This window comes from Rhinopithecus roxellana, chromosome 16, assembly GCF_007565055.1.
Source record: "Rhinopithecus roxellana isolate Shanxi Qingling chromosome 16, ASM756505v1, whole genome shotgun sequence".
NCBI classification, from domain to species: Eukaryota; Metazoa; Chordata; class Mammalia; order Primates; family Cercopithecidae; genus Rhinopithecus; species Rhinopithecus roxellana.
In genome coordinates, this window is record NC_044564.1 from 36,561,592 (window position 1) to 36,579,569 (window position 17,978).

The window sequence follows — 17,978 nt, forward strand, 5'->3', positions numbered from 1 at the left end:
TCATATCATCATCATCGAGTCTCCTCCTTTACAGAGTGAGCACAACATTTTACCCACATGCCTGATGGACACATGCCTGATGGAAGCCTTCCGAGGCACCAGAGCAGAAGGGAAAGCTTGCACATGGTCGCAAAGGACTTCACACTATTCCATCCCCTCTACTGCCATCCAGGAGGCCTCTTGACTCTTCCAGAATCAGATTTAAAAGACAGGGTCGGTAAAAATCAGTATCCATGCCACCTGAAGCGATGATTAGCCATTGCACACGAACATGGCACCTTTATTTATTTATTTATTATTTATTTGGGGATGGAGTTTTGCTCTTGTTGCCCAGGCTGGAGTGCAATGGTGCTATATTGGCTCACTGCAGCCTCTACCTTCCGAGTTCAAGTGATTCTCCTGTCAGCCTCCCAAGTAGCTGGGATTACAGGCACCCGCCACCAGGCCCGGCTAATTTTTGCTTGTTTTTTAGTAGAGATGGGGTTTCACCATGTTGACCAGGCTGTTCCTGAACTGCTGACCTTAGGTAATCCACCTGCCTTGGCCTACCAAAGTGCTGGGATTACAGGCATGAGCCACTGCACCCGGCCTGAAGATGGCACTTTTTAAAAGATTTTTTTTTCTAAGTAAAATGGCCCAGTGATTTTTTTAAGGGTTTCTTTTTAATTTAAAAAAAATTGGATAAAAATGGAAGCTGTAAAATATGGGAAGAGGAGCAAAAGAGCTGCTGAGTTTGCATTTGAAGTTGTGAGGGGCTGGGGAGGACACAACTAGGGGAGAGGACCCCTACCCACTGGTCCCTGCTCTCACAGCTTACGCTCCCGACACTCAGGCTGCACCGCCAGGGAACGCAGGACAGAGTCCCTGCTCTTACAGCTCACGCTCCCGGCACTCAGGCTGCACCGCCATGGAACGCAGGACAGAAGTCGTAAGGACAAGAGACCAAACTCAAAGCTTCTTTCTTGTGGTTGGTTGGGTGTGTACATGTGCAAGAGTAATAAGCCACACCCCACGGACATAAGGTGCCTGTCTGTGGATGCCATAAGCATGCTCCTGAGCATCGCTCAGTCTCTGGTGACCCTGAGTCTCTGGGCAGGCCACGGGCCTTCACTTCTCCACTTTCTTGAGGATGTTGCATTTTTTCCTGTTAGGGCAGCGGCACCGCTCGTGGATGCTGGGGATACATTTGCAGTGCCACACCTCCTCCACCTTCTCCAGGGGGTAGATAGCTTCCACGTTGTGGCGGATGAGCCGCAGCTGCGTAGGGTCCAGCTGCTTCTTGTTGCAAGCCCGGGAATGGTTGTACTGCAGCTGGAGGTTCTTGGTGGTGGAGGAGCCCTGCGGCAATGTTGCCCACAGAGAGGCTCTGCGGCACCATCTCACGCACCTCATTGTGGGACAGCAGGTAGGCAGAGGGCACCGGGAAGCTGGGTGAGGGACCACCACCTCGTCCAAGGGGATCTTGCAAAGTCCTTGCTGCTCCTCTCTGGGGCAGCGGGGGACCCTCAAACTCCTCCCCTTTTGGGGTTGACTGCATAGCTCCTCATGTCTCTGCACTCGGGGCCAACACATGGACCTTGCACCGCTGCTGGTAGGAGCGCCTCTGCTTGTGTCCTGGCGTGGGCAGCGCTTGTCCAGTTTGCCAGTGAACTCCAGGGTCCAGAAGCAGTTGTTTTTGGTGCAGAGGTAGCGTAGGTGCACATAGTGGTGAATGAACTTGATGCAGGATAGGTCCAGCTACTTCTTGCCCAGGGAGCCGCTGCAGCTGTACTGCTTGTGCAGGTGCTCATGGGTGAAGAGCTTGGGGAGCAGGGGCACCAGCAGGCACGAGGCGAAGTTGCTGATGGACAGGCTGCTCTCGTAGATACTGCGCAGATGCTCCTTGCTGAGCAGGCAGTCGGCGCCAGGCACCTCCAAGTTGGGTTGGGGGATCTCCAATTTGTCCAAGTCAATGGGTACCAGCCAGATCTTCTTGGAGCAGTGCTGCTGGCACTCGAAGCTATCCTCCACCCTGATTACTGAGATGTCATTGGGCAGGCTAGAGGAGTCATAGCAGTCATCGTTTGGGGGGCTCGCCTTTGCTGCCCGGGGCCAGCCCCAGACCCTGGAGCTTGTCGTTGATGTGCTGGGCGCACTCCTGCAGCCAGGCCTCCTCCTGCATGTGGGGGAAGTAGACCTCCGTGTCATTGCAGATGATCTGCAGCCTCTGCGGGTCCAGCTCCTGCTTACCGCCGTCCCCGTGGCAGCTGTCCTGCTCGCCCAGCTTGCGGTGGTCGAACAGCTCAGGGAAGAGCCAGTGGAGGAGGAAGACGGCAAACTCGCCAGGCGAAGAGGCTTCATCCAGAAACTCGGTGAGGTCCTGCATGTCCACTACATGGTCTGAGGCGATGGTGCTGCTCTGGTCCAGAGACAGGCCCTCCTCCTCGTCTTTGTGGTCCAGGAAGTGGCCGGGGTCCACTGCTCGGCCTCAAAGAAGCTGGCAGCCTGGCCACCGGGCTGGCTGTTCTCCATCTCCCGCTGGGCCCAGAAACGACTGAAGAAGTTACTCAGCTGGGGCAAGCACTCGGCCTGTCACACAGCCGTGTCCTTCACTGAGGGGTAGTAGACCTCCATGTAGTTGTGGATGTGCTGCAGGTGCAGTGACTCCAGCTTACACTTGGCCTCAAAGCCACAGGCACTGCAGCCTCGGGAGAAGTCGACTGGCTGATGCGCTTGGGGAAGAGCTGCACCAGCAGGAAGCAGGCCAGGGCCTCGCCCGACAGGCTCTGGTCCACAGTCTGCTTGAGCTACGCCGCCCGTGAGCTGCTATGGGGTGGTGGGGGCAGCCTGGAATTTGGCCACCATCTCAGTGGGGTTCACCTTCAGGGAGAGCAGGTCCACTTTGCTGTGCAGCTGGGACCTGTTGAACGTGAGGGTGTTGAGCATGTAGAACATCTTCTGGATCAGGAAGTAGATGTTAGGATCACTGTTGGTGGCCGCCCCAGTGCTGCCACAGTCCCACTTCTGTGGCTCATTCAGGAGCCTAAGTGGCAAGGGGCTGTTGCTGGCATTTGCCTTCTGGAAGAGCTCATGCATGTTTAGCAGGTCCCCTGAGGTAGGATTCTTCTTCTCCATGACATTGTGCAAGATGTCATACAGAGGCTTCTTGGAGGAAGGGGTGTTGGCGTGGCTGTAGGGCTCCTCCTTGCCTGGCCACACAGAGCCCGAGCTCCTGCCCTGCCAGCCTGCTCTCCATTGCCTTGGCAGGGCGAGCTGTTCTCAGGTTCCACATGCCTTCTAGGAGTGCCTCTGGGATCAGCTGCCTCCTCTTCATGCTGGGGACAGAGTCTGGGGGGCCACTGCTGACCTGCCAAGTCCTGGAGGGCAGTGAAGACGCTGTCCAGAGGGTGCTTCTCAGAAGTCCTGGCATTCATGGAGCAGCCTAGAGCAGCATCTTCGGCCTCTGTCTCCACTCTCACTTCTTAGAAGTTCTTCTACATCTTCACTGAATTCAGTTGAGTTCATCTTCTGTTCCACTGGGACTCGAGTTCTGTACTTTGCTGGGCAGCCTGAGGCAAGTTTGGGCGCCAAGTGGTGGGGAGGGTGCAGGGCCAGGGAGTGGGGGAAGCACAGAAAGGGCCTGGCCAGGGCGACTGGGGGAGGTGCCGGGGGCGGCAGACAACCAGGCGTCGTGTATTTCCCCTCTCTTTGTGAGTGTCTGTGTGCTGCGCTGTCATGTGACGTGACAGGACTCCATGTGTCATTTCCACACAGGGACACAGGAGCTTCCACTGCAAACCCTCTGCCCACACCTCTGGTCCACACCTCCCCATCAGTGGGGCACATGCAGGCTATTTCCTTCTTATTTATTTATTTTTTATTCTTTTTTTCCTAGACTGCTCAGCAGAATAGGTTAATTTCATGTATATATGGGTTTTGGAAATTTTAATTATATATTTCTAGGGTTCTTGCATATACTTGGGTTGTATATTTGTGAGTAGCATGGATATAAGGGTATTTTTAAATAGGAGTTGTTTTAGGATGCTTTGGGGGTGAAAGCATATGCATAGTTTATGATGTGATAGAGTTTAGAGGTATTGATTAAGGAAGTGTTTTATGAATTTTGTCAAATGTATTTTCTGCAATAATTGATATTTTTCCTTTATTCTATCAATGTGGTATATTGCACTGATTGATTTTCAGTGCATTGAAACCATCTTTGTTGAATGGTGTTGAACTATCAGTACCATTGATGTTGAACCATCTTTGCTTTCCAGGAATATATCCCACTTAGTCCTGGTGGATAATCTTTTAATGCACTGTTGAATTTGGTTTGCTAGTATTTTGTTGAGAATTTTTGAATCAATATTTATAAGGGATATTGTTCGCTAGTGTTCTTTTCTTGCAGTGTCTTTGGCTTTGGTATCAGACAATGCTGGCCTTGTAGAGTGAGTTTGGAAGTATTACCTCCTCTTCAATTTATTGGAACAGTTTGAGGAGGACTGATATTAATTCTTCCCTAAATGTTGGTAGAATATACCAGTAAAGTCATCTAGTCCTGGGCTTTTCTTGGTTCGAAAGTTTTTGATTACTAATTCAATCACCTGATGAGTTACAGGCTTCAGAGTTTCCATTTCTTTGTGATTCAACATTGGTAGATTGTGTTTTTGTAGTATTTGTCTATTTCATGTAGATATCCGTTTGTTGACATACAATCATTCATAGTTCTCTCTTGTAATCTTTTTTATTTATGTGAAATCAGCAATATCCCCTCTTTCATTTTGAATTTTAGTTGTCTTCTCTCGGGTAACCTTGTTAAAGATTTGTTAGTTTTTTTTCTTTCTTTTGAGACAGAGTCTCGCTCTGTTGCCCAGACTGGAGTGCAGTGGCGTGATCTCAGCACACTGCACGCTCTGCCTCCCACGTTCGAGCAATTCAGCCTCCGGAGTAGCTGGGACTACAGGTGCATGCCATGATGCCCGGCTAATTTTTAGTAGAGATGGGATTTCACCATATTGGCCAGGCTGGTCTTGAACTCCTGACCTCAGGTGATCCACCCACCTTGGCCTCCCAAAGTGCTGGGATTACAGGCATGAGCCACCGTGCCCGGCCCCAGTATCTACCTTTTAATGGGACTGTTTAGATGGGCCATTCACATTTGATATTATTGTCATAACTGAGCTTAATTCGACCATTCTAATAATTTGCTTCCTGTTTGTCCCATCTTCTGTTCATTCCCATTTCTGTCTTTTTCTGCCTGCTTTTGAATGAGTAGGGTTTTTTTTTTTTCCAACTTTTATTTTAGATTCAGGATGTACATATGCAGGTTTGTTCCAAAAGTATATAGTGTGATGCTGAGGTTTAGAGTATGATTTACTCTATTATCCAGGAATTGAGCACCGTATCCAGTAGTTACTTTTTCAGCCCTTGTTCTCCTCTCTGTACCTCGTCTCGTGTTCCCCAGTGTCTATTGTTCCTACCTTTTCGTCCATGTGTACCTAATGTTTCACTCCCACTTGTAAATGAAAACGTGATACTTGGTTTTCTGTTTCTGCATTAGTTCACTTAAGGTAATGGCCTCCAGCTGCTTCCATGTTGCTGCAAAGGACACAGTTTCATTCTTTTTTATGGCTGCATAGTATTTCATGGTGTATATGTATCACATTTTCTTCATCCAGTCCACTGTTGATGGCCACCTGGGTTGATTCCATGTCTTTGCTATTGTGAATAATGCTGCAATGAAGATAGGCATGCATGTGTCTTTTTGGTAGAATAGTTTGTTTTCCTTTGGGTCTATATCCAGTAATGGGATTGCTGCAACAAATGTTAGTTCAACTCTTACTTCCTTGAAAAATCTCCAGACTGCTTTCCACAGTGGCTGAACTAATTTACATTCTCGCCAGTACATAAAAGCATTCCCTTTCCCCACAGCCTTACCAGCATCTGTTGTTTTTGGACTTTTTAATAATAGCCATTCTGACTGTTGTGAGATAGTATCTCATTGTGATTTTGATTTGGAATTCTCTGATGATTAGTGATGATTCACATTCTTTCATATGTTCGTTGGCTGCTTGAATGTCTTTCTTTTTTGGGGGGGGGAGGGTCTGTTCATGTCCTTTGCCTACTTTTTGATGGGGTTATTAGATTTTGCTTTTTGATTTAAGTTCCTCATAGATTCTGGATATTTGGCCTTTGCTGGATGCATAGTTTGCCAATATTTCTCCCATTCTGTAGGTTGTCTGTTTACTCTGTTGATAATTCCTCTTACTTTGCAGAAGCTCTTTAGTTTAATTACGTTCAACTCGTCAATTTTTGTTCTTGTTGCAATTGCTTTTGAGGACTTACCCATAAATTCTTTGCCAAGGTGGATGTCAGGAAAGGTATTTTCTAGGTTTTTTCTAGGATTTTTATAGTTTGAGGTCTTACATTTAAGTACTTAATGCATCTTAAGTTAATTTTGATATATGATGTAAGAAAGGGGTCCAGCTTCAGTTTTCTACATATGGGCAGCCAGTTCTCCCAGCACTATTTATTAAATAGGGAATCCTTTCCCCATTGCTTTTTTTTGTCAGGTTTGTCAAAGATCAGATGGTTGTAGATGTGCATTCTTATTTTTAAGTTCTCTATTCCATTGAGTTCCATTGGTCTATGTGTCTTTTTTTGTACCAGTACCATGCTGTTTTGGTTATGTAGCCTTGTAGTATGATTTGGAGTAGGGTAGCATGATACTTCCAGCTTTGTTCTTTTTGCTTAGGATTGTCTTGGCTGTATGAGCTCTTTTTTGGTTCCATATTAATTTTAAAATAGTTTTTTCTAATTCTGTGAAGAATGTCAATGGGTAGTTTAATGGGAATAGCATTGAATCTATACATTACTTTGGGTAGTATGGCCATTTTCACAATATTGATTCTTCCTATCCATGAGCATGGAATGTTTTTCCATTTGTTTGCATCATCTCTGATTTCTTTCAGCAGTGTCTTGTAATTCTCCATGTAGAGATCTTTCACCTCCTCAGTTAGATGTATTTCTACTCTTTTTGTGGCTATCATAAATAGGGTGTGTTCTTGATTTGGCTCTAAGTCTTTTTATAGATCTAGAAGTACTTGTTTTATGATTCTGGGTACTCCAATGTTGGGTGCATATATATTCAGTCTTGTTGAATTGAACCCTTTATCCTTATGTAATGCCCTGCTGTGTCCTTTTTGACTATTGTTAGTGTTAAGTCTGTTTTATCTGATATAATAATAGCAACTCCTGCTCTTTTTATTTTCCACTTGCATAATAAATCATTCTCCATCCCTTTACTTTGAGCCTCTGGTTGTCATTACACATTACATGTGCCATTACATGTGAATACAGTAGACGGTTGGGTCCTTTTTTTTTTTTTTTTTTTTTATCTGACTTGCCATTCTTTGCCTTTTAAGTGGCACATTTAGACCATTTACATTTAGGTTAATATTGACATGTGAGGTTTTGATCCTGTTGTCATGTTGTTAGCTGGTTGATTTGTAGACTCAGTTATATAGTTGCATTATAGGATCTGAAGGCTATGTACTTAAATGTTTTTATGGTAACAGGTACCATTCTCTTGTTTCCATGTTTAGAACTCCCTTAAGGACCTCTTGTAGAGCTGGTGTAGTGGTAATGAATTCCTTTAACATTTGCTTGTCTGGAAAGAATTTTATTTCTTGTTTGCTTATGAAGCTTAGTTTGGTGTGATATGAAATTCTTAGTCAGAATTTCTTTAAGAATGCTGAAAGTAGGCCTCCAGTCTCTTCTGACTTGTAAAATTTCTTCTGAGAAGTCCACTGTTAGCCTGATGGGGCTCCCTTTGTAAGTGACCTGACCCTTTTCTCTAGCTTCCCTTAAGATTTTTTTCTTTCCTGTTGACCTTGGAGAATCTGATGACTGTATGTCTTGGGGTTAGCCATCTTCTATGGCATCTCATCGAGGTTATCTGAATTTCTTGAATTTGTATGTTGACTTCTCTAGTGAGATTGAGGTGATTTTATGGGCTATGTCCTCAACTATGTGTTCCAAGTTGCTTACTCTCTTTCCTTCTCTCTCAGGAATGCCAATGAGTCATGGGTTTGGTTTCTTCACATAATCCCTGTTTCTCAGAAGTATTGTTCATTTTTAAAATTCTTTTCTCTTTATTTTTACCAGATTGGGTTGATTTGAAGGTCTGGTCTTCAAGCTCTGAGAGTCTTTCCTCACTTTGGTCTGTTTTGTTGTTGATGCTTACAACTGTATTATGAAATTCCTATGGTGAAATTTTCAATTCCATTAGTTTAGTTTGGTTCTTTCTTAAAATGGTTGTTGACTTTTAACTTTTAGATTATTTTACCGGCTTCCTTGGATTGGGTTTTAAACTTTTCCTGAAACTTGTTTAGCTTCCTTGCCACCTAGATTCTGAATTCTCTGTCATTTCAGCCATTTCAATCTGGGGAGCTAGTGTGATCTTTTGGAGGTAAAGAGATACTCTGACTTTTTGAATTGCCAATGTTTTGTACTGATTCTCATCTGAGAGGGCTGATGTTCCTTTATCTTTTTGAAATTGCTGTCACTGGATGTGGCTTTTTGTTTTTATATCTTTATTTCCATTGAAGGTTTGACTGTGGCGTATGTTGAGCATGGTCGATAGGTTTAGTTTCTGGGTGCTTTCAGAGGGCCAAGTCTTCATACAGGATCTTTATTTGTGGCTAGATACTTGCATTGGCTTTCACCGGTGATGTGCGCCGAAGGCATTTTCGTTTGGTGGTGGAATTAAAGCCATAATCCAGTAGATGGTGCTGAAGTGTAAGGGTCAGCAGATAGGCTCTCAGCCACCTGCCTCCTTTGTGTTTTAGCATTTTAGCATGTTACAGTACTATTGCGTAGGGGAGACTGAGGAGGGGACAGTGAGAGATGACCCCCTCACTAAGTGCATTCCCAGGCTTTAGGGAAGCCCCTCCAATCACTGGCACTGCCCTCATGTTTCCTTAGCCCCAAGGGGGGCTCTGGCAGGCTGTGCTCCTGCCTCCCTTAGGGGCAGCCTGAGCTGAAGGTTAGGTCTCCAGGAGACCTGCAGCTCCCCAAGGGCCCAATGATCCTCTGTGCTTGGCAGAGTCCGAGCAGGCTATGGGTTATGTCTGCAGGTGTCTGTGGATGCACTGGGTCAAGGGTGGAAGATCCCTGGGGAGGGTGGTGTTGCTGTGAGTGTGCAGCTGGTGTGGCACCTGTGGCCCAGAGATTTTTGCCCAGCAGATGGTTGTGGGAACCACCCAGCTTGTGTTACCCAGATTGGGTCTCCTAGTGTCTGCCCTGGTAGCTGGCCTAGCCAGCTAATTTTGTCCCAGGCCTTCTGCACTAGATCTTTGGGTTGTTAGGTGCTCTGGGCTTTTGGACACTCTTGGGCAGAGGCTGCAGCTGGCAAATAAGCTACATCCTTTTTGGACCAGTGTTGCAGGGGGAGGCAGGCCTAGCTCCCACACTGGCCCATGAACCTGTGCCTCACTCTTCTCGGTGTTCTGAGAGTGGAGGCTCCTCTCTTGCTCGAGCTCCAGTCACAGATGTCAGCTCAATACTCCTGAGCTATATTCTCACACCCTGGGGGTTTGGGACTGGGCCTGCAGCTGTGTCCTGTTGAGGTTGAGCATTGGCTGTGCTGGGGGAGCTAAAGTGTTCCCAGGCAAGGCAGTGGAGGCTGTGCTTTGTGCATGCTCTTGCAGGAGCAACTAGGCAAAGGCTTTGGGAGGGGCCAGTAGATGCTGAGCAGGGGGCGGGGGAGTGGCAGGAGATCAGATGCACCCTGGTCCCACAGGAAAGACAGCCCTGCTCTCTCCTGGGCCCGGCAGTGAGCAGAGGCTAGAGCCACTCAGAGCAAGATGGAGTGCCTTGGAGGATGGGCACCTGTGGTTGTGTTTTGCTGCAGCTGCCCTACACACAAAACCTTCTGGGCTCCATGCAGGCATGAGCTCTGCCTCTGGCTACTCTCTGGCAGTTCCCTAGGCATGACGCCACTGTGGGGCCATGGCATCTCTTGTGGCTGTAGGATCCCGGAAGCCCATGGCAGGAGTGTGTTGCCCATAGTTCCTTCACTCACCCTCCCTTAGGACCTGTTCAGGGCCAGGGCCTGGGCAACTCTATGCAGGGTTCTCAGCTTCCTCCTCCTTTCTGGAATGAGTAGTTGTTATAGTTTTATTTTTATCTCTTTCGTTGGCTTATTACCTGTAACTGTCTTTTTTATTGTTTGTGGTGGTTGCCCTAGGTTTGTTTATACTTCTTCATCCCTAACTTTCTGTAATATTACACTACTTCATGTGATAGCGTAAGGACCTTACAATAGGATAGTTCCGTTTCTACTCTGTTGGCCTTTGTGCTATTATTATAATACATGTTACTTCTACAGATGTCATAAACCCCACAATGTATTATTACTATGCTTTAGAAAGTCTTCCAAAGAGAATTTTAAAATAAGAAAACATATATCATTTATATTTACCCACATACTTACTATTTCTAGTGCTTTTTTTTTTTTTTTTTGAAATGGAGTCTCGCTGTGTCACCAGGTTGGAGTGAAGTAGCAGGATCTCAGCTCACTGCAAGCTCCGCCTCCCGGGTTCAAGGGCTTCTCCTGCCTCAGCCTCCAGAGTAGCTGGGACTACAGGCGCCCGCCATCTCGCCCGGCTAATTTTTTGTATTTTTTAGTAGAGACGGGGTTTCACCGTGTTAGCCAGGAGGGTCTCGATCTCCTGACCTCGTGATCCACCCGTCTCAGCCTCCCAAAGTGCTGGGACTACAGGCTTGAGCCACCGCGCCCGGCCAAATTTTGTATTTTTTTTAGTAGAGACAGGGTTTCACCATGTTGGCCAGGATGGTCTTGATCTCTTGACCTCGTTACCCACCTGCCTCAGCCTTCCAAAGTGCTGGGATTACAGGCGTGAGCCACCACACCCGGCTCTAGTGTTCTTTATTCCTTTGTGAAGATGCATATATCCATATGGCATCCTTTTCCTTCTGCCTGAAGGACTTCTTGTAACATTTCTTATAGGGCACATGTGCTGATGATTAATTCATTCAGATTTTTCCTTTCTGAAAAAAAGTGATTATCCCTGTCTTTCATTTCTAAAATTATTTTTTGTTGAGGATATAATTCTAGGTTGACAGTTTGTTTTGTTTTTTATTTTAATACTATAAAGATGGTACTTTTGTTTTTTCCTAGTTTGTTTCTTAGGAGAAACTTGTTGTTCTTTTTTTTTTTTTTTTTTTGAGATAGAGTCTTGCTCTGTCGCTCAGGCTGGAGTGCAGTGGTGCGATCTTGCCTCACTGCAACCTCCGCCTACCGGGTTCAAGCAATTCTTCTGCCTCAGCCTCCTGAGTAGCTGGGATTAAAGGCACGCACCACCATGCCTGGCTAATTTTTGTATTTTTAGTGGAGATGGGGTTTCACCATGTTTGCCAGGCTGGTCTCGAACTCCTGACCTCGTGATCCACCCACCTCAGTCTCCCAAAGTGCTGGGATTACAGGGGTGAGCCACCATGCCCGGCCTCTTCTGTTATTCTTATTGCTCCTTTATATGTAATATTATTTCTCTGGCTATTTTATCACTACTAGTGAAAAATTTGATTATGATATACTTTGGTTTCATTTTCTTCTTGTTTCTTGTTCTTCTGTTGCACTGAATTCTTTGGATCTGTGAGTTTATAGTTTTCATCCAATGTTTTTAAATTATGGCCATTATTGCATCAAATAATTTTTCTCTTCCACTCTCCTCTTCTTCAGGGACTACAAGTATTTGTATGTAGGCTGCTTGAAGTTTTCCCACATCAAGGTAACTTATCTGTTCTTTATTTTTCAGTCTTTTGTTTTTATTTTACTTTGGGTAGTTTTTATTGCTATATGTTCAAGTTTATGTCTTCTGCATATATGTATGACACTCACCTGCATGAAAACCAGCAAACTTTAGACGTGACAGCCTGTGGGAGAGCAGCCCGGATCCTCCCAGACCATGGCCACTGTTCAAACATCCTCCAAAGCTGGGCAGTGCTCAGGGTATCTCAGAGGAGCCAACCTCAGGGCGTAGTTCACATCTATGTCAGGTTGGTGAAGGATATTTCCAAAGGAGGTGACACCCATCTAGCTTCTTGCTTTGTACACACCCCTGTGATGTTCTTTCTGTTTCAGTTTGAACATCACCAGTGACAATGATTTTAGCAGTGGACAGCTCTAGAAGTTGGGGAAATTCCTCCTGGCCCCGAGCAGTAATCTGCTGTTTCCATCTGCTGATCCTGATTCTTCCTTTTCCATAGGCCAGCCTTTCAGCGATTTGAAGGTGTTATCTTGCCCAAGTCTTTTCTGTCCAAACATTCATTTCCACACCTCCTGCCAGCTGGGTCATCTCTGCCAGAGTGTCCTGTCTGGAAAGGTCCCTTTAGATGTCACTTCCAAGTGTGTGGGCCTGATTGGGCTCTCAGTAAGTACATTCATTTCTAGTTAGTGACATGAATATGAATATTTTACTTAGTCTTTTGATGCCTTCCAAAGGCTATAGTTGAAAGTTGAAAACGAATAAAATTACCCTGTCAGAAGACAAATGCCCCTTCCTAAACATGAAGGACACATTGCTCCGATTTTCTGCTCCTGATTAAAGACAGCAGGAAGAATTTGACATGTGTCTGCTCATGATGAATTTTAAAGGAATAAAATAACATAATCAAGACTTAGGTGAAAGTCAGAGATAAAACCCAAAGAGGAGACATAAAACCTGTCTTCCGTATTTTTCAGAAACAATTTTGAAGCTGGGAATAAATGGGGCTCATTTCATGTGAGGAAGACTCACAAAGTCCCAAGTAGAGTCTAAGGTACCTTTGCAGGCCAGAAGGTCTAGTGGGCCATTCTTCACCAGAATTCAGACTGATTCATAGAACCATTCATTCATACTGGTTCATGTGATAATGGATTCACATAACTACAGATTCATATTGATTCGTAGAATCATAAATTTATACTGATGTCTCCAATTCCAATTCAACACCACAGGTATAGTTTAACCTTCTTCCTTTCTTATTTATAGCTCCTTCTCCAACAGAGAGAACCTGGCCCTCATTATCCATATTGTATTTACTTCTTTGCACAATCTTAGAATACACATAAAGTAGTTTAGGGTAGCATCCCTCCCACTCCTTGTTTAATTGTTTCTGAGCACGTGAAAAATGAGCATGTTTCTGAATATAAGAACAGGTAAAGGGTACACTCAAAAAGGTATCCCTCTTCCTGTTCCTCCTTTTCTATTCCCATTCCCCCATCCTATCTACCTTGCCTCTTCCTGTCTCTCTAATCTCACTGGTTTTTCGTTTAGATTTCTTGTTTCCTTTTTGAGCAAAAGAATAGATAACATATATATCTTTCTGTTTCCTGTTCTTTCTTATATGAAAACTAAATACCTCATGAAAAAGTTATCTAATTTAAGTTTAACCCTAAACCTAGACAAATGGCACAATCTTAATTATTTAGCAACTTCAAGTGTGCATACACTTAAAGGAATAAAGAATTCCGTCTAAAACTAAACAAAATTATTGAATCAACTTTCTAATTTTTTCTCTCCATAAACATTCTGGTCCTGATTTATGAGGACCCAAAGGCACTGACCTTTCAGCCTAAGTAGAAGCCCGGGATGGCAGTAAGCATCCTTATGGCCATCTGGTCTATCAATGCACTCATCTGTATTTTTACACTAAGAACACCTGCAAGCTTAAAACCTTCTTCTGATTAGTAAATGTAAGGGTTTTGGACTAAGTGGATCTCTGATGCCACTCAGCTCCAAGATTCTGTTCCCACGGTGCTGTGGTTCTAATATTCCAAACCACAGGAGAATCCTTTTCCAGAGACATTTACAGGCAGCCTCACTGTCCTGTCTTGAACATCCTCCACCAAAGTGTGAACATGGGTGGCATGGGCTTCGTAATGAACAAGAGCACCTTCAAAGGAGGAGATCCCCTATACCTGCGGAGGGCCCTCATGAACAACCTTGGAGAGGAAAGGAGAGCCAGGATTCAGATCCAAAGCCTCCAGAAGGCTTTAGACATCCGGATCAGGGAGATTGATAGAGAAAAAGCAGCCCTGAAGAAATTTTTGGTAAAGCTTCACAAGACAACTGGCTATTTTCCTCAAAAACCATTCTGGTGACTGATGCTGTGCCACCATAGGGAAGGAGTTCATCTAAAACGTCCAATACAGCCAGAACACACCTGGGTCTCCTGTATCCCTCTGTGACCCAAGAAAGCAGTAGAAGCAGCTACTGGGACAAGCCAAAAAAAAAAAAAAAGACTAGATAATTGAGGACACAAATGGACCGTCTCTGAAATAATCAACAAAACCTCCATAAAAGAGAGAATAATGCGCTGATTTTTTTCCCAGCTGATTCTATTTCTTTACAACTTGAGGTGTTAATATGCAGTGCACATGTTATTTTCTTACAGATTCTCCTTGAGGCAAGAATAAAGCTTAGCTATTTTAGAGATCTTTCAGATACTGATCATGAAATATATATTATATTTGCCTTAATCCTGTTCTCTTCTCATTGATATCATTTTCAATTATTTTCTACAGTTTTAATAGCATGAATAAATAAATAATAAATGTTAAAACTAAGGTGAAAATAATAGTGGGAAATACATGAAATTTTGTATCTACAAGAAAACTCAATTTAAATGTAGGTTTTCCCATGTATTAGTTGTATGTTCCTAGACTTCAAAACTCTTTTTTTAAATTCAAGATGAGGATAATAATACCTACGTTAAAATATTGTTTTTAAGGATTAAATAAGATAACATATATATAGGGCATATTGCAGCCACCCCTAAAATGGTACTAGCTCTTATTGTGATGACTGTTGTTTCCATTAATATTTTTATTACTGTGTAACAGAGCTCAAGTTCTGTTCCCAGCTCTTTCCAGGATCGCTAGGCAAATCCGTTTCCATTCGTGGGCATTCGTTTTTTTTCTGAGGCTATAATAGGAGAGTCAGACTAGATAATGTCCACAGGCCCTTTCAATTTTAAGTTCTTTGATACTGTAACTCCATGATTATACTTTGAAATGTGTTTGCAGCATCCCAGAGAAAAAAATCTAACAATCAGAATGCACACACCAAGGTGACTAGAGGCTTGTATATTCCTACTTAGCCATGACATATCTACCACCCTCATGTTTAAAGATACTTGTAATTCAAGTACAAAATATTCTTAGTGGCCTCTTTTTTTTTTTTTTTTTTTTTGAGGCAGAGTCTTGCTCTGTAGCCCAGGCTGGAGTGCAGTAGCGCGATCTCAGCTCACTGCACCTCTGCCTCCCGGGTTTGAGTGATTCTCCTGCCTCAGCCTCCCAAGTAGCTGGGATTACAGGCACATGCCACCACGGCTGGCTAATTTTTTGTATTTTTAGTAGAGACGGGGTGTCACTGCATTAGCCACGGTGGTCTCAATCTCCTGACCTCGTGATCTGCCCACCTCAGCCTCCCAAAGTGCTGGGATTACAGGCGTGAGCCACTATGCCTGGCCCAGCCTCTCCTTTACACACACACATACAAACACACATCATGAATAGATACGTATATACATGTGTATACACACACACATGTATTATATGTATGTGGGCAGCAGGATCAAGGGGGATGTGGTTAGGCTGTGGATTTTCTATGAGGAAGGGGAAGGTAAAAGTGTCGAGGGGTTTCTTGGCTGTGTGCAGCCCTATCAGTGCTTCTGTGTCCCTGAAAACTGTAATTATGTTGTGGCCAGTGTGGTCATGGGCAGAGGTCGCAGCCTGTCTGTTGATGCGAATTTAAATGTGATCCCTCATTTGTTGTGAATTTAAATATTGTGTAGTTATGCCCTAGGGGGTACAGAGTTCATGCAATGTAATTAGGACTTGGGACAGCATCTTGGGTTTGTTTGTTTGTTTTTGCTTTTTGAGACAGGATTGCGCTCTGTCACCCAGGCTGGAGTGCAGTGGTGCAATCTCAGCTCACTGCAACCTCTGCCTCTTAGGCTGAAGCCATCCTCCCACCTAAGCCTCCTGAGTAACTAGGACTCATGCCACCATGCCTAATTTTTGTATATTTAGTAGAGACGAGGTTTCACCATGTTGCCCAAGCTGGTCTCAAACTCATGAGCTCAAGCAATCCACCCACCTTGGCCTCCCAACGCGCTGGTATTACAGGTGTGAGCCACCATCCCTGGCTAGAGGCAGCATTTTGATGACTCAGGTCACCATTGTCATCTACATTGTTTCAGCAGCCCCTGTTTTAAAAGCTCATTTAATCTTTCTGTGATACCCACTACTGTTATTTTGTTATGTTACTTTGTAATACGCATTGTTACATTTGCTTTGTAGTACAAGGAGAGTCTTGATCTGACTGTGTAACTTGTGGCACACCCAAAGGTTGTAAAAGCTGTTTTGTTAACCCATTGTAACATTAGCAGAGGTTCCTGCCTCATATGGGTAAGCAAATGGATGGCCTGTGTAGATAACCATTAGCATATTCATTGGCTCCTGTCACTGTAGGGGGAGGCCGTTTGAAGTTGATTTGCCAGTTCTGATAATGGCCTTCCTGTGAATTTCTCCTCCCAGGCAGTGGGCCCAGTATCTAAATTTCTAGCAAGGTACAATCCCTAATAATCTTGCATAAATGTCTCTCTGCTGGGTTGACTCCTCTGTTAATAATTCCCTTTTGACCAGGCATGGTGGCTCACGCCTGTAATCCCAGCACTTCGGGAGGCAGAGGCAGGAGGATCACTTGAGGTCAGGAGTTCGAGACCAGCCTGGCCAACATGGTGAAAACCTCGTCTCTACTAAAACTACTAAAATTAGCCAGGTGTGGTGGCACGTGCCTGTAGTCCCAGCTACTTGGCAGGCTGAGGCACAAGAATTGCTTGAACCCAAGAGGCAGAGGTTGCAGTGAGCCCATATTGCACTACTGCAGTTCAGCCTAGCAACACTGCAAGACTCCATCTCAAAGAAAAATAAAAAATAATAATTCCTTTTTGGAACCCCATGATGCCCAAATGCCCTGACCTCTCCTCTTGCATGCCCACTGTAAGAGGGGAAGGGTAGCTCATCCCAAAGCTCTAGGACTCTGCCTCCTTCAAGAGGCTTACCTGCTGGTATGCTATGGTTAGTTCATCAACTTTGGTGTTGTGTCATGCCTCTTCCATGTCTTGTCTGGTATGAGCTAAAGAACGGTGCACCACGGGAGGCAGAATGGGAGCCAGTGTAAGTGTTAGTGCAGCATCTTGGCTCCTGAGTAAATACGAATTAACACCAGGCCAAACAGTAATTTTTCTCAGGCAAGGTTTAATGGTCTGGAGCTCAGTCAAAGCAAGGGAGCAGTGCCCAGGAAAAGGACTCCAGTGCTATGGCCAAAAGGGCTCAGCTCTTGTCATTTTAAGGAAGGTGAGGCAGAGAAAGGAATGACGTAGAAGCTGCAGGAGTTAAAGAGGAAAGAAACACAAAAAGTGGCTCAGCAGTCAAAGGCAGGTTTATTTTGGAGAATGAACGTGAGAGGGACCTCTGGCCGATTTCGGTCAGGAGCACTCTCTCTTACAGAATAAGAGGATTTAAGTGTTTTGGGGCAAGAGAGCTTATCACAGGCTTGGAATGTTTCTGTGTGGAGAAGAAGTTTACTGCGGGTTTGGAATGTCTCCAGTCGGTCGTGGGGGAGGTTATCTCGGGGCTGGCATGTCTCTGGTTGGGGAGGGGTTTATCTTAGGGGTTGGAATGTTTCTGGTTGGAGATGTCATTTGTGGTTTATGGTCATGCTGACCTTAGCTGATGCCCTTTGGATTTAGGTGGTTTCTGATCAAGGGGAATTTTAAAATGGTGGTGCTTGTCCAAGATGGTGACGCTCCTGCTCTGTCAGAAGCCTGTTTAGCAAAGTTCTCTTTGTGCCTGTACAGTGGGGCATCATGCCCTAACATACACTGCATAATTAGAAAATGGCAGATAAGCCCCAATTTGGGCAGAG

General features: G+C 44.8%; 1 pseudogene; it reads right to left on the reverse strand.

Annotated features, from left to right (window-relative positions):
- Positions 1 to 1,107: 1,107 nt before the first annotated feature.
- Positions 1,108 to 3,504, reverse strand: LOC104673749 (annotated as a pseudogene).
- Positions 3,505 to 17,978: the final 14,474 nt, after the last annotated feature.